Below are 25,694 nucleotides of genomic sequence, written 5' to 3'. Positions count from 1 at the left end.
TACCACGACTGAGGTGCCCTTGAGCAAGGCACCGAACCCCCAACTGCTCCCCGGGCGCCGCAGCATTAATGGCTGCCCACTGCTCTGGGTGTGTGTTCACTGCTGTGTGTGTGTTCACTGCTGTGTGTGTGCACTTTGGATGGGTTAAATGCAGAGCATGAATACTTGGCTGTAGGTCACGTCACTTTCACCTACACTTAATCTGTTGTATTTGAGCAGGATAGGGATGCACTTTGGTGACACATGAGACAAATGCCCATCATTATTTGTCTTTAGTGTCTTTATATCACTTCCATCATGTTTGATGTGCTTGCAGATCACAGGAAAAATTTACTGATTCAAATCTGTCGTGTAGAGTTAAAACGTGCTCCGTTTCCTTAATCAACCACAAGAGAATGACAACCATCTGAAAATCACTGAAGAAAAAGCGTTATCAGTGACCTGATGAAAGACATTCAACGCTTCAGGTCTCGCAAAGGATTATCTTTCAGGTAACTAATGTCAAACAGCACAGGCAGTGTAATATAAAAATGAACTGAACAACTACATAACAAGAAATAGTTAGAAGAAAGAACAAAATGGTTCCATCCACTGAGAAATGCATCTGGTGGTTGAGTAAGTAAAGAATCAACAAATAGGCAAATTTCAGTAAAAATGAGGCCGTTTATTTTTAGATTTAGACCACATTTAGGACCAGACCAGTCTCCTACCACATGGACACTGAAGCATGTATAAAATAAAATCACTTTCCCCATGCTTAAAGGTAAAAGGCCTCTAAAACTAGTTATACACCACATTTTAGTTTAGGTTGATGGGTAAATTCAGATTTTGTGGCTTATACAATCTTCAGTCAAAACCACAGGTAGGCACACACTCAAAAAGACATTGGTAATAATGCTGAAATCAGTTTGCATTGTGGGAATCATTAGAGCATACATTAAACAAAGCAAATTAAAAATGTATATAAAAATAGTAATTCTAACTTCCATGAGGAACAGTTCAGAATATGTTACATAAACCTTCTCATGTTCTAGTTTCTATAACCCCCCAAGGCATTTCTATTACACAACAAACAAAAAGACAGTGTTTCCATCTTTTGTGGTCAGTTCAGAGCACCACTGCTCAGACTAAAGTATAAAAATAAAAATAAAAACACACAGAATCTCGTAAACCTGGGCGCTGTGTTTAAAGTGCCAGTGAAAAGAACTCCAGGCCATATCAATAGAACAAATACTACATGCAATAATGGATGGAACTCACAAAGCATGTCTAAAACATTTGCGTATTTGTTTGTATTTCACCCAAAAATGAAAATAAAAAATAAGCATACATTTTACTGCATAATGAAAATCAAGCATTTAAGGCCATTACCTTTTTTGCATTCTAACATTATAATTAAACATTCCCCAAACATTCTCATTAATGCAATAAAAAAAAATTATTAAAATGAGAAAAAATTATTTTCTTCAACTATTTTCAGATAGAATCAAATATAATCACAGTAATAAGAATCTGAGAATAGTGAATATTGAGAAAAATAATGAGAATTACTCAAATGTAAAACACCCATGAGAAAATGTATCGTGACAATAATCACTTGTTGGGATGAAATATTACCCAGATGTGTTTTTGTGAGACTATACGCACCATCGCCACCTAAAAAAGCACATAAAACGTGTAAAAAAGGTGGTTAACCTTTACTTTTAAGACCGCTAACAAAAGTTCTTTGAAATAACACGATATAGTCACAGAGATGGACCTGTTTCTGCTACAGTACATCATGAATACTCTCACACATACACAAAAACACAACAGACAAAAAAAGAAAGAAAGAAAGTGTTAAAGCCATCATCTTGGGACAGTCACATTATGAAGGGAACATCCCAGGAGGCGCACTTTATCTGACGAGAACATCACTGAACATGCATGTTTCATGTCCCTCATCTGGGCAGCAGCATTCGTTCTATTGCACACTGCAAATGCTCCCAGTTGCTCCAACTATACACCAGTAGACAAACGCATACGAAAGTCCCAAACATGTGTAGACGACTCCGCATCAGTGGAGCGGAAAACTTAGCAGCAGTGGAGACGCAGACCAAGATCACTGTGACGATTGCCAGCATTATGTTAATGCATTTTCCCAGCAGCACTTTGGCGTCTGCGCTTTCCAGCTGCAAGACCTGCTGCTGCTGTTGCTGTAACTCCAACTTACTCACGCGAGTCTGACAAACTTCTAAAGCATCCTGCAGAGAGGAAGAGAAATAAATACAATTCCACTTTTCAAATCTGATTTGCCAAGCAGCATTTTAAAAAATGCTGATATTTAATATACTGGCTCCTAGAAAACTGGAGTGATTTATAGAGCACTTTTGGAACCATTTTCATCGGTGAAGATCTACAGGAAACTTGACAAACTAAGGCCCCGTTTACACTAGCACGTTTTCATTTTAAAATGCATAACTTTTGCTACGGTTATGCCTTTCGTTTACACTACTCCAGCGGTTTGGACCCTCGAAAACAGACTTTTGAAAATGCTGCAGACGCCGTTTTAGTTTGAAAACGGACCAAAACAGAGACTTTGGAGAACGGCTGTCCACATTCACTCTGCGTATCCTTTATGACCGTGTAAAAAATAACGTCATGCTCATTGTTGTACCCATAGATAAGTGTAGGTAGATTCTCCATTCGACCGCTCCAAGCACGCAGACGCATCCGCCATCTAAATAATAGGGCATCTACTTAAATGTACCTCCATGAATGGTCATGCGCCTTCGGTTTTATAGTGTAGACGGAGGTAGTTTCTAAAACGCAGTGAAAACGCCAGTTTAGACGAGGATCATTTTCATTTCAAAATGCCGTTTTAAAATGAAAACTCACTAGTGTAAACAGGGCCTAAATGACAATGTCTAAAAAGGTAAATGCTTGATACTAACTTAGTGTTTATTTAACTAAAATCAATAATTACTCCTAGGGTGCATTTCCCAAGAGCATTGTTAGCCAACTATGGTCCAAGTTCAGTCATTATCAAAATCAGAATATTTGTTGTCTAAAATACAGATAAGTGGAGTGAGATTTTACTGCGGGTTGTTGTGGTTGTGGCCGGTTGGGACTAAAGCTCAAATTAACATGGAAAAGATAACTTCATTGCTGTATCACATTGCATCTGGTTAGAACACAGAGTAACCTTAGGCTGGTGTTCCTTTTATTGAGCGCTTTACATAAGTTTAGGATAAATCCTTTTATGTTTGTAGTGTATGTGTGTGTTTTTGTGTAGGTCTGTACCTGTATATCTCGTGCTCGTTCATTAGCTTGATAGGCCATCTTCTCTTCAATGCTGGCTAGCTCCAGTTTAAGGTTTCCGGTCTCGTTTTGATGGAGTTCTGTGAGGTCGTTCAGCTGTTCTTCCAAGCGCTCACACCTTATAAAGAAGAGCAACAATCAGTCAGAGTGTGTGAGAAATATAGAGCGGAAATGAAGAGTTGAAGAGAGCAGCTTATGTTGAGTTTTATATGTTGGTCTCTAGAATGAGATGCTGATGGCCCAACAAATGGTCACAAGATGTGGGAGCCTATGATATTTGATATTCAAGCTGATAATTACTTGCATGATATGGCCGATAATGAAAAAATAAATAGTTGATTATTATAAAATGCAAACTATTTATTTATTTTTGTCTAAATAAATAGAACACTAAAAGTGCTACAAGTGAATTTTAGAAACATTATAATGTACAACAACATTATAAATCCAAAGTTATATCATGAAACTCTAAATTGGCGCAGCCCGATAGGGTCTAACTCAATCTGACATAATGACATAATCACATTGCACAGCTGATTGGTTTCGTTTCGTATCAGCAGCCAGTGAGCTCGCTGCTCAACATTCAAATACTTGGCTATTGTTTGCTGTAGCAGTTGCATCGTGATTCAGAAACCCTCCACCTTCCCCCAGCTCCACCTGTATAGATCTACTACGGGGTGATTCATGTATGTTATATATGGCGGTTATTTCATATATGTTATATGTGGGAATTATGTTTCTTACATGCTCACAGCAGTATGTCTGTGGTTGTATTTGCAGTAGCAAGTCTCGGTACTTGCTCTGCCGCAGCAGAAGTGTAGCAGATCTATTCCGCCAAGACAAAACACATTAACACTGCCATGTAGATTACCATGCTAAACTCCCAGAGAGTTGTCACGACATAATTACATTATAATATGTGTAATGTAATTTTTAAATAGTGTTTTTAAAAATGAACATTAAATGAGCATTAGACGATGGTAAGGTTAATCTAAAATGAAAAAAAGAGCTTGCATAACTAATCCAATGTAGACAGGGTTGTGACAGTGAGGAAGTTTTCCCACCGGTTAATCGACTTGTAACAACACCGGTAATACCGGTATCACCGTGGGGGGCGTGACTTTTCCCTCTTTTCTTCGCTTTCCTTCCATTTTAAATAGCTTGTAAAAGCGCTGTGCGCATTTTACTTTCACTTTCAAATTACTAGCAATTCAGCGTCAATAGCTTGATTATAATTCAAGCAACAACAAAATACAACGTAGACCATAGAACTTAACAAAATGATTAAAAACACACCATGCTATATGCCTAATATAAAATAACAAATAACTTACACAAAGTTTTGGTATACAAAACTGAAGATTAGTAAACACTGTAAAGACCGAACCAAATAAAGAAACGTAGAAAGTTTATTTGCAAAACGAATAAGAAAGCTTGGAAACACGGCATACTTGATGTAAAATAATAAAAATACACCGTTTAAATAAATAAAAATCAGCAAACACTGTGGAACCAAATAAATGAGTAACAGATGTTTAAAAAAATTCCAATATCACCTTAGATAAATGGCAAAAGTCAGCAGGCTTTTCGAAATCCAAAATATTTTTAAAACGGGCGCTTTTGCATGTCGTTTTGAAACTCTTCTGCCATCTCGTCTGTCTCGCCTCACTCTTCTTGTCAGCTTCTCATCACGTGATGAATGAAATCTTATCTGTCGTTCAGCACACTGCATTGAGCAGCCGCGTTCAGTTTTAATTGTAGTGTCTGTTCTCTAACTGAACTAAATGATTTTTATTACTATAAAAAAACAAAACGACGTGGGGGCGGTGCCACGGTGAGCAAGTGACATAACCGGTGTTGCGGCTTCACAACACCATAAAACTTAAAACCATCAACACCGACTATCCCCGACTATAACCAAGCCTATCAAGCCTATCCTGGAGGACCCCTAGCCTTGCACATTTTGTATGTCTCCCTTATCTAACACACCTGATTCAACTCATCAGCTCATTAGTAGAGCCTGCAAGACGTGAATTGGGTGTGTCTGATAAGGGAGACATACAAAATGTACAGGACTAGGGGGGTCCTCCAGGACAGGTTTGAGAACCCCTGATCTAGAACACTAATGTGTTACCAAAATGTAATTATGAAAGACTATTTACCTGAACCGCTCCTCTTGTAGTGTTTGCATAATACTCTGAAATTCACATCTAAACTGGGTCTTCAGAGTGTCAATGTCTTCTGACAGTAGATTCTGAGCTTCCCTCAACTCGCTGATCTCCTCCCAAGCTTCCACCAGCCGGCTGCTGATTTCCACATGGCCTCCTTCTCTCCCAGAGCCGCTGTGCTGCCCTGTCACACCTGATCCAGTCACATGACCATTACTCTCAACTGACACTGATGTCCCTGTGGAGCACTCGTCATCACTTGGGTATTTGGATTTAGGGGTTATAGTGGCGCTGCCGCTCAGATTTCGGGCTCCCCCTTCTGCCTGCAGCCCACTTCCTGTCTCCATGGTGCTCTTCAGGTGTGAAATGTTGTCCGCGCTACCAAATTTATTGCGAATGAGGTTTGCAATCTCTCTCGATTTGCTGAAGAAGAACGGTGGCGACAGTGAAACTCCCGGACCAATAGTTTTGACTTTGTCCAAATGTGGGTGGCGCCCACTTCCTGTGACCACACTTTCCTTCAGGTTGTCTTTGAGCATCTCATTTTCTCTGGAGTGTGGTGGCGTGTGTTTGGTCCCATTTGAGATGTCACACTCCTTCAGCTTGCGTTGATACTGCTCTAGCTTCTTCTGAAGCTGAGTGATATTGTGTGCCGTTTTCTGGTTCTTTTTCTCAAACACCTGTTTGATGCGGCTGCTCTGCTGCTTGTCGGCGCTGTTAATGAGTTTGAGATACTCAGCCACGTTCTCATCCTGTAAATTTTGCTCAATTCTCAGCTGCTCTTTCACTTTTAGCACTTTCTGCTTCAGGGTGTTCAGACCAGTACGCGATCGTGGGGTGTCCCGGACCACCAGATCAGAATCCAGATCTAAACATGTCTCTGAACCTCCTCTACGCATGACCATAGGCACGCTGAGGGTGTTCACATCACCACCTCTCTCCGTCTGAAAAGAAACAGAGAGAGAATAAAATAAATAACTTTATTATAAATAACAAAGAGCTTGCATTTAGTACTGGCCAAAATATTAACAATACATCTGATATTACATTGTTGGCCATTCAAAATAATTTTAGTATTATTTTTGTAGTATATATATATATATATATATATATATATATTTAATCTGTATGAAAGAGTCAAAAATTTAAACTAAAGACAAAAAAAGACATGATTTTTAATACTGTCTCTAAATTAAACCTCAACAAAGATGCAGATAATGTTGGTTATTTGATTTCCATGAAGTACAGTAGTTCTTTTGAACTGCACATTTCAGTGAATCATTTCAAAAGGCTTATTGAGAAAATAATTTCCATCAGCAATTTAAAAAATGAGTGTTTTAGTACCATAATACGGATTCATAAAAATAAATCAGTCCTTGATTACTAACTGCATTTTTTCTGCTCTATTATTTAGTTTTACTTCTTGCTCTAAGCATTCCTCCAATATTAAAATAAATATATAATATGTATATGCATATTTATAGGACTTCTAAAATAGATATAACAGAGGCATAAAGTTGGATAAGATCCAGAAAACACAATTAAATTGCCTTAACAACAACAGGACAAAAGAAGGCATACTTTATTGGAACAGGAAATAAGCCAAGCAGACATTTTTTTTTCAGTCACAAGGTCATATGATGGCACTACCCAGAACTGAAAACTAGAAAAAGACGTCATAAGCTACATAACGATTCAGGATTTTTCCAAAGCCCTGTCATGTGCTTATCCTTTGGACAGGTATATCGGTCATTCACTAGTACGAGTAATAAAAAGTGTACATGTCCGGAAAGAAATTTTCATGAGTCTCTCTCTTACACAGAGACTTGTTACTGCCAACACATTATCAATTATCAATCTCCATTTACACTGAATGGAATAAAATAAGAGACATTCTTGCCAAAGCTTTAGTGCTTCTTTAGTTATTTTTTGTTACTGACATTTTAATCAGCCTACTTGTCCAGCAAGTAAAATTCTCTTTCACCTCCCAAAAAAAAAATCCACTTGTCCTGGACAAAGGGTTAATGTTGAGCCATGCAATGTAATGGCTATGGATGAAGAAAATGGTTCTTTTGTACCCAAGTAGTAAATAAAGATTTGGGTCAACCATTTTTGGACTGAAATAAGCCGTGGACCAAATGGAGTGGAAGGAATTCCTCTCAGAATGAGGAAATGAATAAAGCCCTTCATAAGGTCACTTTATAAACCTGTGCAATGGGCTGACTATAATAAGCCATCCCCAGTGTCCTGAAGAACATAAATTCATTCAGGCAAACTAAAAGGTTAGTTTGTCCAAAAAAATCATAATTTACAAGTCAATCAATTTTAAAGTGGCCATGTTCTGCAAGCACACTGTACTTTGGTACCCTATAACAAAAAAAATGTATAGAATGTATAAAAATGCATTCGCAGATAATTAGGAAACATACTAAGTTCATATATTGTTTCTCTGAAAAACAATGGTACAGCCAGTTATTCATCTTCTGAAATGTATGTTCCCTGTCGGAATGTCCTTTTTTTTTTTTTTTTTTTGTCTGTCCACCCACTGCAAGTTTGCCCAATTGTATTTTGGCCCTCCAGGTTGCCAGTTGGTGTAAATCACAGCGTACTGCAGCCGTGGAAGCGAGCAAACAAACTAGGTCAGATATCCTAGTGTTAAGGGGCCGTTAACACAAAACACGTTTTTGCGTCTAAAAATGCGAAGACTCAGTGCTCATGAATGTTTTTTTTTTTTTTTTAAAGTGCAGGATTCCACTTTGAGACGTGATGCAATAACAGAAATAAAAAGAGTTGAAATGCCAACTTGCTACAGTAACCAAAAGCTGGCAAAGCTTGCCCCGCCACCAGGGTTGATCCACTGTTTTAAAACTGGCATTGATGAGTGACGCTTCGTCTAAAAATTGCATTGTTGTTTTTTACTTGACACGGCATCTTAATGCAGCGTTCATGTGCGAGACGCTGCAAAAGACACAAGTGCAACTGTCATACACGTCTTATTTACATTGAAAAACAATGTGCAAAAAAGTGCACTGGAATGGAAAAACGCATTCTAGAGATATAGATAAATCATTATAGGAAAATTAAAAATGTTCAAGGACCCAACTTAATGATTTTTGGGCCACTTGAGATGAACTGACCTTTACTCAGCCATGTCAAACCCACATTTATCCTCCATGCAATACAAAATGAGATATTTAGAAGAATGTCCCAGATGCTAAAATGGATGCAGATTTAAACTGTCAAGCTCCCAAAAGTCTATAAAAGTGCATAAAGAATTATGCACTTTGAATTATTTGAAGCAGAAATTAGATTTTTGAGCTAACGTGGAAATTAATTAATAGCTAACAAGATAAAAAAAATAAAATACAGCAATGACAGGATGACGACTAAATGATGAAAGTTCAGTTCTGGTTGCATTATCCATTGGGGTGGTGATGGCGCAGTGGATAAGACACATGCCTTTGGTGTGAGAGACCCGGGTTCGAATCCACTGTGAGACACCAATGTGTCCCTGAGCAAGACGCTTAACCCCTAGTTGCTCCAGAGGCGTGCGACCTCTGACATATATAGCAATTGTAAGTCGCTTTGGATAAAAGCGTCAGCTAAATGAATAAATGTAAATGTAAATCCCTTTAAATTACCCGGGACGAATCATCTCCTATACAAGATCGTGAAGATGCATGGTTAGTTTTCGTCAGGCCATTCTCAAGCCTTACTAAGAGCTACATTCAGCATCTCAACACGTACAAACAACACTAACAAGAGACAGATGGAGGCTGCAATTTTCTAACTTATGAGCCATCACTATGGCTTCAGAAAAGCTCTTTTCAGAGCAGAATACTTATTATTATCAGCTCTTAGGGGTGAATTATCTCTGTGCGCTTGTATAAAACTTTATTCAGATGTCCAAATGTCAGATATTCGCAATGAAATTGAATGTCTGTTACCATGGCAGCTAGCCATCAAGAGGTAACAGGCCGACAGAGATCAGGGACACAGGCATTTATGACTCGACTACAGTGGAGGAGAGGGAAGATAAGACAAGCAGATGCAGACCACAGTGAGCGAATCCATATCAGCTCAAGCATTACTGGCAAAGTTCATGAATCTGAATAGAAATCATCCTATAAAATGCATCCAGTGAATCATAATTTTGGTTGAAGCATATGAGGACACTACTTTAACAGACATTTTCACTTTCAAAACTCGAAAAGCTCTTTAATCTGTTGTGATGATGAAAAGGGACTTCTGCAAAATCAACCAATGCCATTCATCAGTTTCATTTCGCTATTTCTTTGGTCTGAAGACAGTGTGAGTTTCGAATCAGTTGATTGAAGTGTAGCTTAACCAATGTTTATTTATAGTGTTGTTTTTAATGCCTCAAACATTTTTTAATGCTCCTAATTCATGTCACCAAGGTAACATTATAAATTGGAGGAAGTGCAAGGTAGATTGGTAAATCTAAAAATATTAATAGCTGCATGAACTTAACTTTTTTGAAAAGAAATCTTAATATATCTTTTGGTGTGGATATATGCCAACATCACTTAATATAATTATCACAAGATACATTCATTATTCTATTCAATACGTACATCAATCAAAACTTTTTCAAACCGAATATGTGCACTTAATCTGCCAAGCAAGCACAATTATGATAATGTTAATATCAAAATGGCTCAATATCATCCACTTAATTGGCCTGTATTGCTTTATCACAAGTGAAAAGAACATGGATTTTCCTGTCAAATGGCGTTTAATGATTAATGCTTGTAAAAGAGCTCTAATCATATTTGCGCATGTGTCACTGAAACAACTCTGAACCTCTTCTAACTTTGACCAGACTGTACCAGTGTCTTCAGGGCAGAAACGGTGATCTGGAAAACTAGGTCAGTCAGATCAAACGTGTGAAACAGGCCATCTGCTCATCTAACCTTCCTTACTTTCTCCTTCCTGTGACATACACACACCTGGTGTCTGATTTGCGTCATCAGTTTTCTCTACAATCTGAAATTTGTCCGTTTTTTTTTTTTTTTTTCTTAAACATGCAGATTTCGTTAATAATATCGGCATATAACTTTCTTGGATAATAATATTAAATACTTAAAGGATTAGTTCACTTCCAGAATAAAAATTGCCTTGAAGGTCCAAATTGCAGTTTCAATGCAACTCCAAAGGGCTGTACACGATCCCAGCCGAGGAGTAAGGGTCTTATCTAGCGAAACGGTCAGTCATTTTTTGACCCTTACTCCTCGGCTGGGATCGTGTACAGCCCTTTGGAGTTGCACATACATCACACGTGACCTTTCCAATGTGACTACATAATGCGTGAGGTCGAGCTAGTGCAAGATGAGCCACACATGCACATGATTTTAACCACACATGCTCATCTTGCACTAGCTCGACCTCACGCATTATGTAGTCACATTGGAAAGGTCACGCGTGATGTATGTGGAAGTACCGATGTGCAAAGAAAAAAAAAACAACGATGTCAGATGATTTTGAATTTGGAGAAGAAAATCAGATGGCGTTCGGTACTACTTATGCCTACGTCAAAAACATTTACGTAATGCGTAAAGTTGTGGACGCGCATCGCAGAGAGAGTGCAAGATGAGCATTTCTGTTTAAAAGTATATGCATTTTTAGTTCTCGCTAGATAAGACCTTTATTCCTCGGCTGGGATTGTGAAGAGCCTTTTGAAACTGCATTGAAACTGCAATTTGGTCCTTCAACCCATTGGTCACCATTGAAGTCCACTATATGGAGAAAAATCCTGGAACGTTTTCCCTCAAAAACAGATTCTTTTACGACTGAAGAAAGAAAGACATGAACATCTTGGATGACATGGAGGTGAGTAAATTATCAAGAAACTTTTATTCTCGAAGTGAACTAATCCTTTAAACATAACATTGTATCTAAATGAAGCCTTTCTAGCACACGTCTGCATCAAATTACTTTCCCCCAATTATGTTTAACTTAATAATAACACATAATAATAAATGCACATGCACATATACATAACTGAAACTAACAGAATCTCTCTCTGCTCTCAACAACTAAACCTGTTAGTTTACATATTATAAGAACATCACGTTTTCTCTGCGCCACTAACGCCTGACTGAGGTTTACACCCTTACCAGTTGAACAAGGAGTTTGTGTATTGAGATTGTATAATCCAGCCCTGGATTATTACTCCGAGAGAGAGAGAGAGAGGGAGAAAGTGAGAGAGACGGGTTAAGATAAAAAGATTAGAGTTAGCATGTGGCCGGTGGAAGTGACCTCACAGCGGGCCTATCGCATGAAGAGCTCTCAGCCTTTAAGTACAGAACAGCTCTGTACACTGAAGACTTATAAAAACCCTTGTGTGTGTGTGATGCTTGTTCACATGCTTTACATAATGCTGATGTCTACAGAAAGAAACACTGTTGAAATGAAACTACATGAAATTGAAATCAAAACTCCATTGGAAATTCCTTTATGACACACTCAAACAAGCAGACCACAAAAAGCATTCATTTGCATTTAACATGTACCAGATGGAGAAAGAGGAAATGAAAGAAGACAGCAGAGTAAAAAAAAACAGACTATAAAGGGCTGAGATGGCAGTTTCTAACACAATGCTTAAACTACATCCCAAATCGAGCTGCATGCACGCTTCTCTTATTACACACACAACACAAAGAGTGAGAGGAGTGTCAGTTTTCAGCCCTAATAGGAAAGCCAGTGTTTTGTAAACTCAAATGTAATCTGAAATCAAACGTTCAAAGGCTGGGACTGTTGTAGTGGAACAAGTTTTTCTATCGGCAATCCCCTACAGATAAACGATAAGATTGAACTGGTTAAACTGCATACACAGGCTGTGTGACTAAGCATACTTTACAGGGTTTCCAACACAAATCTGCAATTGCATCATCCTACATACTGAACAAAACAATAATGTTTGTATCTTAATGTTTTATTAAAATACAGTTTATTTAAAATATAAAATATAAAAAGTTATATAAAAGTTGGCAAATTCGGTTGCAGCCTCTACTTTTGCATCAAGTCAGTGAAGATAACTTGTATATTTATTGTCATAAGTCATTATTATTATTATTTAGCATTACCCAGTTGCGAGTTGTCATTGCACTTATTCACAAGTGCAGTATGGCTGTAAACAAGGATTGTATTCATATAGTAGCTAGGCACAAAGTCCATAATATAAAACTACAAGCCCAAAAAGATGTTCACTCGCTTTCTTCAGACTTCTTTTCCAAATCCCCCGAGTAGATTTATTCTCTTTAATGAGGCACACACCAGGCGGGAGAGCGTTGTGCAGCTGTGTTTTAGTGTGTGTGTGTTGGCTAAGCACTAATCCAGTCAACAGAGCCCTGCTTTAGAGGTAATGTGATAAAACCAATAGCAAAACCGCACGCCTATAAACAGTCAAATCCTTTTTCCAAGCAAAGGGCACCACGCATCAACCTGGTTTTATAACTGCTTGCATTAAGTACTAGAAAAGTGTCAAATTCTAAAAAAGTTCCTAGTTGAAATGTCTATTTGTGTGACCAACTGCATGTCTTGGTTTCTCCGGGGCTTTCTTCTCCAACTGTGGAATGTGCTGCAGGAAACAGTTATGCTGCAATAAGGAAGTCACAAAAAGAAGTTCACTCTCGTGTAACAGAATGAAACATTACTGATGGACTAGATGTCTTACAGTAAAATCAATTTTGTACTACATCATTCATCAACTGGATGTTTTTCTCTGTGTTAAGGCTGCTCAATGAACAAATAATTAAGATTAATAATGTGATTTAATTACAGTATTCCATTAAGATGTTCTCCAGTAAGTTTTATTTGTACACTTGAGTTGAGTGTATGTAATCGCTGACATTTCTGACATACACATAAATGGTGAATTAAAGGACTAATTTCAATATATGCGTGTGCTGTCTGAGAGACTTCATAGACCACGGGAGTATTGAACAGAGTTATTTTTGCCGCTTTATACACTGTAAAAAAAAAAAAAGTTGAGCCAACTTAAAATTAAGGCAACCAGCTTCAGCAGATTTTTGAGTTTTCTCAACTTGTTTATACAACAAAAAGTTGAGAATCTCCTACAAAAATAAGAGAACTAAAAAATCTGCTGAAACTGGTTGCCTTAAAATTTTAAGTTGGCTCAACTTTTTTTTTTTCTTACAGTGTAAAGGGAAAAGGGAGGGAAAGGGAAGTGGTTTGTGGCCAAGTATGGTGACCCATACTCGGAATTTGTGCTCTGCATTTAACCCATCCAAGTGTACACCAATGCTGCGGCGCCCGGGGAGCAGCTGTGGGTTCGGTGCCTTGCTCAAGGGTCTCACCTCAGTCGTGGTGTTGAAGGTGGAGAGAGTGTTGGCTATTCACTCCCCCCCACATACAATCCCTGCCGGACCTGAGACTCGAACCCACGACCTTCGGGTTACAAGTCCAACTCTCTATCCATTAGGCCACGACTGCCCTTGTAGGCCTTGAACATGCTTGTAATCACAGTAATTTAGGTCTTAAGTGAAAACAAACATCTGATAAAGCAAACACGTGTAACAATATAGCCTATTGCAGTGGTCTGCAACAGGCGGCCTGCGGGCCAGTTTTGACCCGCCAGCAATAATATCTGGCCCGCGCCCGCAGCCAGATTATTTTGATAGCGGCTGGTTCTGAAATAGATCTGTCATGACAGCAACAGTTAGCCTACTCACAATCAGAGTAGGCTGTGGGAGTGGAGCGGTGTGATTTTGAATGGAGCAAGGAGCGGATTTTTTAAAAGTCAGAGCGTCATGGTTCAAGGTCCACCACCGCTCCATCACGAGTACAATTCATGCCAACGACCTGTAATATAACTGCATATTTAGCAAGAATTCACATGTTAAACATATTTAGCTAGCTTGATAGAGAAGGATCACTGAAATCAGAAAGAATGTGAATGACGGCAATGGACATGAGCGGTAAGTTATAATAGTTCTAAAGGAATTTGTTTGTTCCTTCTATAGGCTACTGAATATTTTGAGCTGAAAGCATGATTTAAACAACTACTACAACACTTATTCACACGCAATCACTCTCTCAATAATGCATTCAAACAAATGTAATCTTTCATCTGTATCCGATTTCGAATGAGCAGAAATCTGTAAGAAATGCATCGATCCGTAGGTAAAATAACTGACGAAAACGTACTGTTATTTTCATCACAAATTTTTTTTTTTAAATTGCACTGCAAAAAGCAGCAATTATGCCTTTTAATGCTGACAACCATGTTATTAGCTTGTCATGTGGTAGGAAAAAGAAATTTGCACACTAGTGTTCCCATAAGCCATGTTGAAACTGAAGTACTACTGAAATACTTTAGCCGTGGAGCGAAGGCAGAGCGGTGTTTCTGATATCAGTGGGCACGAGTGGAGCGGGAGCGGGAAATGGTGAACCCAGAGTGGAGCAGGAGTGGAGTTATTAAATGCTCAGAGTGCGGAGGGGAAATTGTTGACGCTGCACTCCGCTCACATAGCCTCACCGCCACACAAATGTGGCTTTTTGTTAATGACTGTCCTACTACAGGATTTAACATCGAGTAACAGCTTACAGTTACAAAATACACTGTAACAGTATGTCACAGGCAATTCTAGTTGCATTTTTCATCAATTAATTTCTTAAATTATCCTTTGACTATGTTCTGGTCCGCCATCTAGTGGCGAAAAAAGTGTTTGGCCCGATGCCAAACTTACTTACCAAACCCTGGCCTATTGAATCTGGGCAACACTTAAAGTGACAGCAGTCTAATATTCCTGTTGTCTGTCATTAAAGGGTTACTCCACCCCAAAATTAAATTAATCACTTACCCCATGTCGTTCCAAACCTGTAAAAGCTTTGTTCGTCTTCGGAACACAATTTAAGATATTTTGGATGAAAACCGGGAGGCTTGTGACTGTCCCATTGACTGCCAAACAATTAACACTGTCAAGGCCCAGAAAAGTATGAAAGACATCATCAAAATAGTCCATCTGCCATCAGTGGTTCAACCGTAATTTTGCGAAGCTATGAGAACTTTTTACATGCAAAGAAAACAAAAATAACTTCATTCAACCATGCATCTCCTCTACGTTAGCGTAGCGCCATTTTGGAGAGTTTCCACTGGATGCAAACAGCGTAAGCTGTTCTGTGTCAGCCACACCACACGGATACTTTTGTGCATTTAATTTACTCTAAGAAAAATATGCAGTGTTTTTATATATTTGATTACTTTAAACAATGTATGTAGCATTTCTAATATATATATATATATATATATATATATATATATATATATATATATATATATATATATATATATATATATAAAAATAAACACACACAATCACACACACAAATACAATCTGAATTCCAGAAATGTTGGGACGTTTTTTAAATTTTAATAAAATTAAAACAAAAATTATTTCAAATCACATGAGCCACTATTGTATTTACAACAGAACATGGTTAACAAATGTTTAAACTGAGATATTTTGCAACTTTATGCACAAAATGAACTCATTTTAAATTTCCTGCCTGCTACAGGTCTCAAAATAGTTGGGACGGTGGCATGTTTACCATGGCGTAGCATCTCCTATTCTTTTCAAAACAGTTTGAAGACGTCTGGGCATCGAAGTTATGAGTTTCTGGAGTTTTGGTGATGGAATTTGGTCCCATTCTCGGTTGATATAGGTTTCCAGCTGCTGAAGAGTTTGTGGTCATCTTTGACGTATTTTTCGTTTAATGATGCGCTAAATGTTCTCTATAGGTGAAAGATCTGGACTGCAGGCAGGCCAGTTCAGCACCTGGACTCTTCTACTATGAAGCCATGCTGTTTTAGTAGCTGCAATATGTGGTTTTGCATTGTCATGCTGAAATACGCAAGGCCTTCCCTGAAATAGACGTCGTCTGGAGGGGAGCATATGTTGCTCTAAAACCTTTATATACCTTTCAGCATTCATAGTGCCTTCCAAAACATGCAAGCTGCCCATACCGTATGCACTTATGCACCCCCATACCATTAGAGATGCTGGCTTTTGAACTGAACGCTGATTACACGCTGAAAGGTCTCTATCTCTCTCCTCTTTAGCCCGGAGGACACAGCGTCCGTGATTTCCAACAAGAATGTCAAATTTGGACTCGTCTGACCATAGAACATTTTTTCACTTTGAAACAGTCCATTTTAAATGAGCCTTGGCCCACAGGACACGATGGCGCTTCTGGACCATGTTCACATATGGCTTCCTTTTTGCATGATAGAGCTTTAATTGGCATCTGCAGATGGCAAGGCAGATTATGTTTACCGACAGTGGTTTCTGGAAGTATTCCTGGGCCCATTTAGTAATGTCAATGACAGAATCATGCAGATGAGTGATGCAGTGTTGTCTGAGGGCCCGAAGACCATGGGCATCCAACAAACGTCTTCGGTCTTGTCCCTTACGCACAGAGATTTCTCCAGTTTCTCAGAATCTTTTGATGATGTTATGCACTGTAGGTGATGAGATTTGCAAAGCCTTTGCAATCTGACATTGAGGAACGTTGTTTTTAAAGTATTCCACAATCTTTTTACGCACTCTTTCACAGATTGGAGAACCTCTGCCCATCTTTACTTCTGGGAGACTCTGCTTCTCTAAGACATCCCTTTTATTGCTAATCATGTTACAGACCTGATGTCAGATAACTTAATTAGCTGCTAGATGTTCTCCCAGCTGAATCTTTTCAAAATGTCTTGCATTTTCAGCCCTTTGTTGCCCCCGTGCCAACTTTTTTGAAACCTGTAGCAGGCATCAAATTTGAAATGAGCTAATTTAGTGGATAAAAGTGTAAAATGTCTCCTTTTAAACATTTGTTATATTCTCTATGTTCTATTGTGAATAAAATATTGGCTCATGTGATTTGAAAGTCTTTTAGTTTTCATTTTATTCAAATTTAAAAAACGTCAACATTTCCGGAATTCAGGTTGTATAAGAAAATAATTTTTACAATAAAAATTGGAAGCTGCATTAAAGTCACTTACCACTCAAAATTGTGCCCCTTCAGTTTAAATGGGCATGACAGATCTAGTTTGTTTTTCTTCAAGTATAAATTAAATTGAGATTTTTAAAAATGTAACCCCTTTAAAACACCATTACAAGTACCAGTTCTTGCACAGTTAAAAGTAGAGAAAAGACATACTCAACAGTAGTATGAAGCCCTCCCACATGCAGTGCAATAAACTATCACATTTGTTATCATACTGTTGTCTGCTAACACATATCTGCGTGAAGACACTCATAAATACGCGGGTGTGTCCAGTATGTGGGTCCTGCAGAAACTTGCTCTGTCTGCTTGTCATATGACTAACTACATAGAAACTCAAGGGCCAGAGGGCAAAGACATGTTTTCCTTCAAAACTGACTGTAGATCAGTTTGACTATGCTCAGATTTCTCAAAAACACACATGCAAATGTATTGCACACAATGGCCATTTAAGCACATAAGCAGAAACACCAAAGATGTGATGACATGCTCAACTTCCTGTACTCACTCAATAACTGAAACTCTTCATACATGCACATTTCCAAAGAAAATGAACCTTGCTTACATGGCATAATTAAACCAAGTGAAGTCAAAATAAATGTTCTGGACTCAACACAACTGTAATAATTCTAACTTGCCCCTCAGTTTGTAAAAACATTAATAAATTGTGCTTACTACACTTGCAATTACATTTATAGCATTTATAGCAGGTTGGTGACAAATAAAGAAAGAAAAGGGAAAAAAACATTAAAAACTAGGTTAACACCAATTCTAACTATTACCTAGTTGCTTATTAGCTGCCTATTATTAACATATTGGCTGTTTATTAGTACTTGTAAAGCACATATTCTGCATGAGCATATTCTACATCTGTAATCCTACCCAATAACTAAACTTAACAACTACCTTACTAACTATTAATAAGCAGCCAATTAGGAGTTAACTGAGGCAAAAGTCATAGTTAATGGTTTAATAGAGAGAACTGGACCTTAAAATAAAGTGTGACCAAAACCAGTTTAAAGGGGTCATGAACGGCCTCTGTTTTTTATTGTGTACTGTTCTCTGAGGTCCACTTATAATGTTATCAATATTTTTACATAAAAAAACATAATTCAGAAGTAGCAGGCTATTTTCTGTCCTGTTTTTGACCCCCTCATCAAAACACTCTGTTTGAATAGACGTGGAGGATTGTAGACTCACACTGGTATGATTGGCTAATAATTGTGTATGTTCGACAGTCTACATCCTACACAGATGGACGCTGCTGTAATTTAGGTTAAAAACTAATAAATATATCAAATTATCTGTTTAACAGACAATGCAATAGTGATCACGTAATAAAAATAGTTGCTGTCATATCCAATATAGTCAGCACAGCATCATCTTTTAGTTTCAATCTTTCTAAAAATCCTGCGTTGAATTGTGCTTGGTTGTAAACAAATCCGCAGTAAAATTAAGTGAACAAAGGACCAAGTTCTTACGTGGTCTGGATCATTAAAAATAAAGTTCATCCACTCTTTACTAACGTTGGGATCAGAAGGAAGGTGATGCAAAGACTGTGATTTTTTTATTCAACAACTTAGCACTGCGCAGTGTCTTGTTGTCTTCGGAGTGTTCGCTCTCTCGTAAACATTACATGTGCAAATCAGTGGGCGGAGCTAAACAGGCAGCGATGTAGAAGCAGGCATTGATCATCTTCTGCGGAGGCAGTGTTTAGCCACACTATTACATCATAGAGTGGTACATTCCACACGCTGTCGTTTTGGCAGACTGGCTTCAATATAAGCTGTTTTTAGACTAACGAGAAAGTTTTGAGTTCTGAAACAGGATGTTCTTATAGTACAGTGACCCCATGCATGTTAAAAATCAAGGTAATTTTGATTTCTCAGTTCATTACCTTTTTAAAACATATTTGCCAAGTTCTTAGAGATGTATTCAGGTTTTGCATTACTTTGGAATAATTAAAAACTTCCATCATTGTCAAGAAAGGTTTCTAAATGCCAGATTTCTAAATGTTGACTAAATGTCATCTGGTTTAACCAAGTATCCACCCTCATCCACAATTCTCTGTCTTCGCAGAGAGCATTCTGGGGCACAGCCAGTTCCCAGTTTAATCTTATTTGTGACACACACACACACACACACACACACACACACACACAATATTACAGCAGTATGTTATGGCTACATCGGACAGGGTCACAACATGGACAGAAACACTAATAACTCTGAGTGAAGGCCTTTCCACACTGAGCAAAACGAATTTCGGACGCGTTGATGCGCTGGAATAAAACAACAGCTTCCTATGGATGCTTCCACATAGACCGCGAACATTCGCACACCGAAAATGCGAATGTTTTTTTTTCGTCCAGTCCGACAAATCTTTTCGGTTTCGCAAAGCGAAAACACGGGCTGTCCAATAAGATTTGAGCATTACATCACCTGGCCAGAGCAACTGCTGTTACACATAAGGTTGACGCGGTGGCGCTAAAAGCTCAGAAGACTGTATTGAGCACGAGCGTAAAAACACAGAAGAGGAGGACTTTTTCCGCAAGAGAGAAGAGTGTATGATGAACAGACTATTCTCACGTTCTCACATGTTCAGGCGTGAATTAGCAGAAGGCGAACATTCGTTTCGCGTTTGGTGTGAAAGCAACATTCGCGGGCGATTCGCCTCGCTTTTTTGCATCGCACTCAGTGTGGAAAGGCCTTGAGACTGAGAGAGTGTGTCAGCACTGCAAGCATCTGGCGTGAACAGCACTGCTGATGGGAGTGTTCTAGTTTCTTTTTTAGCATTACATCAGTGCAGTATCCAGACATGCTTCACATGCTGGTGAAGGGGTTGAAGGGGGATTCTACGGGTTACCCTGGAAACGACAGGAATGCAGAACACCCATGACCACCACAACGTCCTCAGAGCAACAACTACATTCTCAATGTTTGCATGCATGTAGTAGCAATATTTTGGGAACACAATTTTCCCCAGAAGTTATGACAAAATCTCCTTTTGACAAAAGTCTAAAAAAATTTAATTTTTAGCATAACAATAAGGATTTTCTCTGCTTACAGATTTAGGTTAGTAGGCCAAATTCCTTCATGCCTGCCAACATTTTCACTGGTCCAAACACTAAAAATATTACATTTCTTATTTTAAAATGTATTTACATTTATTATTGGGCACACTTCATTTTAAGGTCCAATTCTTGCTATCAGCAAACCATTATGACTTTTGCCTCAAACTCCTATTTGCTGCTTATTAATAGTTAGTAAAGTAGTTGTTAAGTTTATGTATTGGATAGTATTAAGGATGTAGAATATGGTCATGCAGAATATGCTTTATGAGTACTAATAAACAGCCAATATGTGACCCTAAACCACAAAACTTAAGTCGCAGGGGTATATTTGTAGCAATAGCCAAAAATACATTGTATGGGTCAAAATTATCGATTTTTCTTTTATGCCAAAAATCATTAGGATATTAAGTAGAGATCATGTTCCATGAAGATATTTAGTAAATTTCTTACCGTAAATATATCAAAAGTTCATTTTTGATTAGTAATATGCATTGCTAAGAACTTAATTTGGACAACTTTTAAGGCAATTTTCTCAATATTTCGATTTTTTTGCAGCCTCAGATTCCAGATATCCAAATAGTTGTAATATTGTCAGATCCTAACAAACCTTACATCAATGGAAAGCTTATTTATTCAGCTTTCAGGTGATGTATAAATCTCAATTTCGAAAAAAATTGACACTTTAGACTGGTTTTGTGGTCCGTGGTCACATAGTTAATAATAGGCATGCTAATAAGCAACTAGTTAATAGTGAGAATTGTTCCCTATTCTAAAGTGTAATTTAATATTTTGTGGATGGTTACATCACTTTCTGTTACCCTCATATCACAATGTATAAAATACAAATGTACATATCTGCCAGCTTTACATGATCAGACAATAGTTAAAAGGATACAATTTATTAAAAATGCTGGGTTAAATACAACCCAGCACTGGGTAAAATATGAACAAACCCAGCGATTAAAGCAATAAAAAAGCTATTTTGCTAGAAAATAATGGTATTTTTTCCCCCCAGAAAAATACTTACATTTTCAACCCATTCTTACTTATATAAGGCCTACTTATCAAGTCAATTTCCACAAAATATCTGTCAGCCAATTAGATCATTAAAAGCTTGACAAGAAATCCACAAACAAATGTTCAAAGAATCAAACGTTCATTTTGAAATGCAAGTAAATGCATGTAAAACCGATACAGGTTGATGATAGATCTGTAGATGTGTTTATGTTTGTGTTTTTAGAAGCCCCAAAGTGGCAAAATGCAATGCTTATAGCATCACTTAAGCATTAGTCATATGAATTCAACATATTTGATCTGCCATTTAATCAATACTCCATCACTTCATCCTAGGGGGAGATCCATAAAGGCAGCTTCACTAACGCAACACGTTTATGATACATCAAACCGTACACGAAAGGCTAATCGAACGTGTTTACGTTCTTTCCATTAACGCCGGGCTTAATAATGCACTGGCAGACACATTCAAAACAATCAATTAGTCTATCAGAGACCACCCTCCATTCTCTAAATCACATCTGTGCTAACAGCACGAAACAGGATGTTTCCTCCAAGAACATAATTTAAACACACAGACTGATGCAGTGCTGCTAATGCACTCATTTTCTTCACTTAAACATACACAAACACTCTTTAGGTTTAGCATGACAAACCAACACGTTATTTTAGCAAAGTGGCAACAGTATCAGTCTGGCACACACATTATTGACTTAGTGCCAGGGGTCGGGGGTCTACACACGCACGCACACACACACACACACACACACACACACGTACGGTGGACACAGAAGCACTTGTTCTGCTTACAACAGCCCAACTCAAGACCCGAGCACATGCCCCAGCACGCCACCATCACCCCAGTGTTTCCAATGCATTCAATGTGGTTTAGGCGTGTGTGCAACAGATACTTGGAATTTAGATTTTTATGAATGCTGAAGTATCACCATTAACTCATTCCGTTACGGCAAACACCAGCGTAACCGGTCTAACTGGGGTTAAGTATCATTTGATCCAATGACCTCTGAACGCACTAATAGTACAGTTTCAGCATTACTAAAGTACTTCACTACTATTCAGCATACTTTCATGATGTTTATACCAGATCTAGTTACAAAAAAAATTATAATAATCTGTTAAAATTTGAAAACCAATTTTGAACACTTTTAGGACTGGTTCCAATTTATGATTGGAAATTCCACTGGCATTCCTTTTGGAATATTTTATTTATATTTCATTCTAATATGCTGATTTGACATTATTACCAATATTTTTGAGTAAACCATGATACTTTTTCTGGATTCACTGTTGAATAGAAAGTTCAAAAGAAAAAGCCTTTATATGAAATAGATTTTTTTGTAGCAATATAAATGTCTTTACTGTAACTTTAAATCGATGTATTGCATCCGGAGTATTAATTTCTTTTCCTTTTTTAAAATCTTACTGACCCCAAATTTTAATGTACTATACCAGCAAGGGATGTCAACTAACCTTGAGGTAAATGTTATTTTTTATGAGATATACAAAATATAATATTTGAATTAAAGCACTATTTTGAAAACATTTTGGAAACCAAGCCGTAATGTTCTGGAAAATAGCAGTAAATTATTTTTTGAGGTATATGTTGGCATTTTTAAGGGTTTAACAGAGATATTATATTACTGTAGGTGTACACAGCAGAAGTTGTAGATGCATTGAACATTAATAAAAGACCCTTACTATATTTAAACCTTATAAAACCACAGTAATGATAACTATGCGAATAAAACAACACGACAGCAGTACCATATCATGTATGAACAAAAACCATTACAACAAACCCATTGTTTACATTGAAACAATACTGGTTACTGCAGTATTACTCTAGTAAAATTAAAGATGTTTCGGGGAAGCAGGAGATTGCTAAACAGGAAAAACAACATCGTCTCAGGAACAGCAGAAACACGTTTGATCACAGCCTACGATATCCACACATATCAAGCAGTGCCAGGGTTAGATAACATGCTGCATGGATAGATTAAAAAGACTCAAGCATAACTACCATTTCGCAGTGTAAGAGAGTTCCTCTCGAGTTCAGGTAAAGTTCTCTCGGCGCTGGGCATAGTTCAGTTCACTTCGGTCCGGTCAAACTGGACTCTCATGCGCGATTACTGCGGCGCGGTTTGCTACATTGTGTTGCGGGATGCGGGGCGCCGCCGCGCGCTCTCGGTCCGTGGATTCCTCTTTGTAATCTGCGCGACACACACATACATTCACTCACTCAGTCACTCAACCCTCGAGCACATATATCTGGTGTGTGTGTGTGTGAGAGAGAGAAGAGAGAGAGAGAGAGAGAGAGAGGGAGGGAGGGAGGGAGGGAAGAGCGGGACTCGAGTACATCATTACGTCACAGACATTTAGGGGAGGCACTACAGGTGATCAAATGTTTTTTTTCCATTCATCAAAATAAAAATCATTTTAAAGTTTTTTTTTTTTTTTTTAAAGCGTAATTATATTGAAAGTAAATTCTGATTTCACACACATAAATATGTAGATGAGACACTTTACTAAATATGCAATATTTGTATATTATATATATATATATATATATATATGCAGTGTTGGGGAAAGTTACTTTTAAAAGTAATGCATTAAAATATTGCATTATTCCCTTAAAAAAAAGGGAATAACGCAATATTCGTAACGCAATATAACGTTACTTTTTAAATATGAGCAGGGCTTGATTGTTTTTAATACCAGAAGTTCTAATTATAGCAAATGTAAAAGCACTTTCACACCAAAAAGTGTAATGAATAAACCTCAGGCTGAAAGAAGAGTAAATTCTGTAAAGTAGAACTCAGGAGAAGAAGGTTCAACACTCTTCAGCAATTAAAAAAACAATGAAGCACAATTGTTAGTTTATCTAAAGTCATTTTTGCGTATTAGTATGGTTGAACTGGATCATCAAAGGTCAGCAGCAAAGACATTGGATAATAAAATGGGATTCGATAGATTTGTGTTGTTTAACATATTTAATTATTGCAGGTTTGCGTCATATTCTGAGTTTGCATTTCACTTTTTTAAATCATTTTGATGAATACTAAATCTGATTTTTGCGAGTGGGATGAATTAATGCACATTCACATTTAGTCTAGAACTACAGTAACATGTTCACACCGTGCACTGTCAGTCAATAAATAAATTAATTAAAAAGTAATGCGTTACTTTACTAGTTACTTGAAAAAAGTAATATTATTACGTAACTCGCGTTACTTGTAATGCGTTATCCCCAACACTGAATATATGTATATATATATAGTATAATTTGTGCATTATAATTTGTGCATATATATATATATATATATATATATATGTATGTGTGTGTGTGTGTGTGTGTGTGTGTGTGTGTATAGTTTAATAAACCAAATTTTCCATTGTCAAACTTATTTCCTTTTTAACAAGATTTACCATTTTTCTACCACAAACACAGTCACGTACAAACAAGTATAAGCATCTATTAAAACTTGAGGATTAAAATTATAAACAAGAATGAGTGATCATACAATAGGTACAGCATCTCTTAATCAAGTAATTATTTATCTGACCTGGACAGTAGCTACAATTCACAACACGTCACCCGATAATCCCGACTCCCGAACCATAAATAACCATCATAGCTTACAGCATTAATGTTTCACAGGAGAAACCTTTTCAAATGGGTTCTGAATATTTAAACATCTTGAGGTCTGAAAGAGTTACGTCAAACTCATTCAGGGTGTGTCAACTGTCTCTGTCTCTCATAGAAACACACACACACAGTGTTTTGTCAAGGTGAAGGGTCAATACCACAAGGTCAAAGCTATCGCTTAATGAATATACCCGTATTTAACTGTTAACCTATTGTTTACTACATGAGTTAACAAAGAAGGAACATTAAAATATCAGTACCCATATCATTTTAATGTTTAATAATAATTTAATAGTTTTGCTTGGCAAACTGCACAAATTATACTGAAATAATGCACCAAAGCTACTTTACTGTATGAGACTGTCATTAATTTAATGGGTTTAGTAATGTGTTTCCCAGAGGAACTGTTACAATTATTCTCATCTGCCCTGCTGTGAT

General features: G+C 37.6%; 1 pseudogene across 1 annotated transcript; it reads right to left on the bottom strand.

Annotated features, from left to right (window-relative positions):
* Nucleotides 1-646: 646 nt before the first annotated feature.
* LOC306861753 (transmembrane and coiled-coil domain protein 3-like) lies at nt 647-23,832 on the bottom strand (annotated as a pseudogene). Its single transcript, XR_013786079.1, has 4 exons — nt 23,631-23,832; nt 5,463-6,412; nt 3,283-3,418; nt 647-2,243 (listed from the first exon to the last, which is right to left on the bottom strand). The product of XR_013786079.1 is annotated as a transmembrane and coiled-coil domain protein 3-like (transcript).
* Between the last annotated feature and the right edge of the window lie 1,862 nt (nt 23,833-25,694).

Source organism: Barbus barbus (assembly GCF_936440315.1).
Source record: "Barbus barbus genome assembly, chromosome: 42".
NCBI lineage: Eukaryota > Metazoa > Chordata > Actinopteri > Cypriniformes > Cyprinidae > Barbus > Barbus barbus.
Note: the sequence above shows the minus strand (reverse complement) of the source record. Positions and strands in the feature narration are given on the sequence as shown.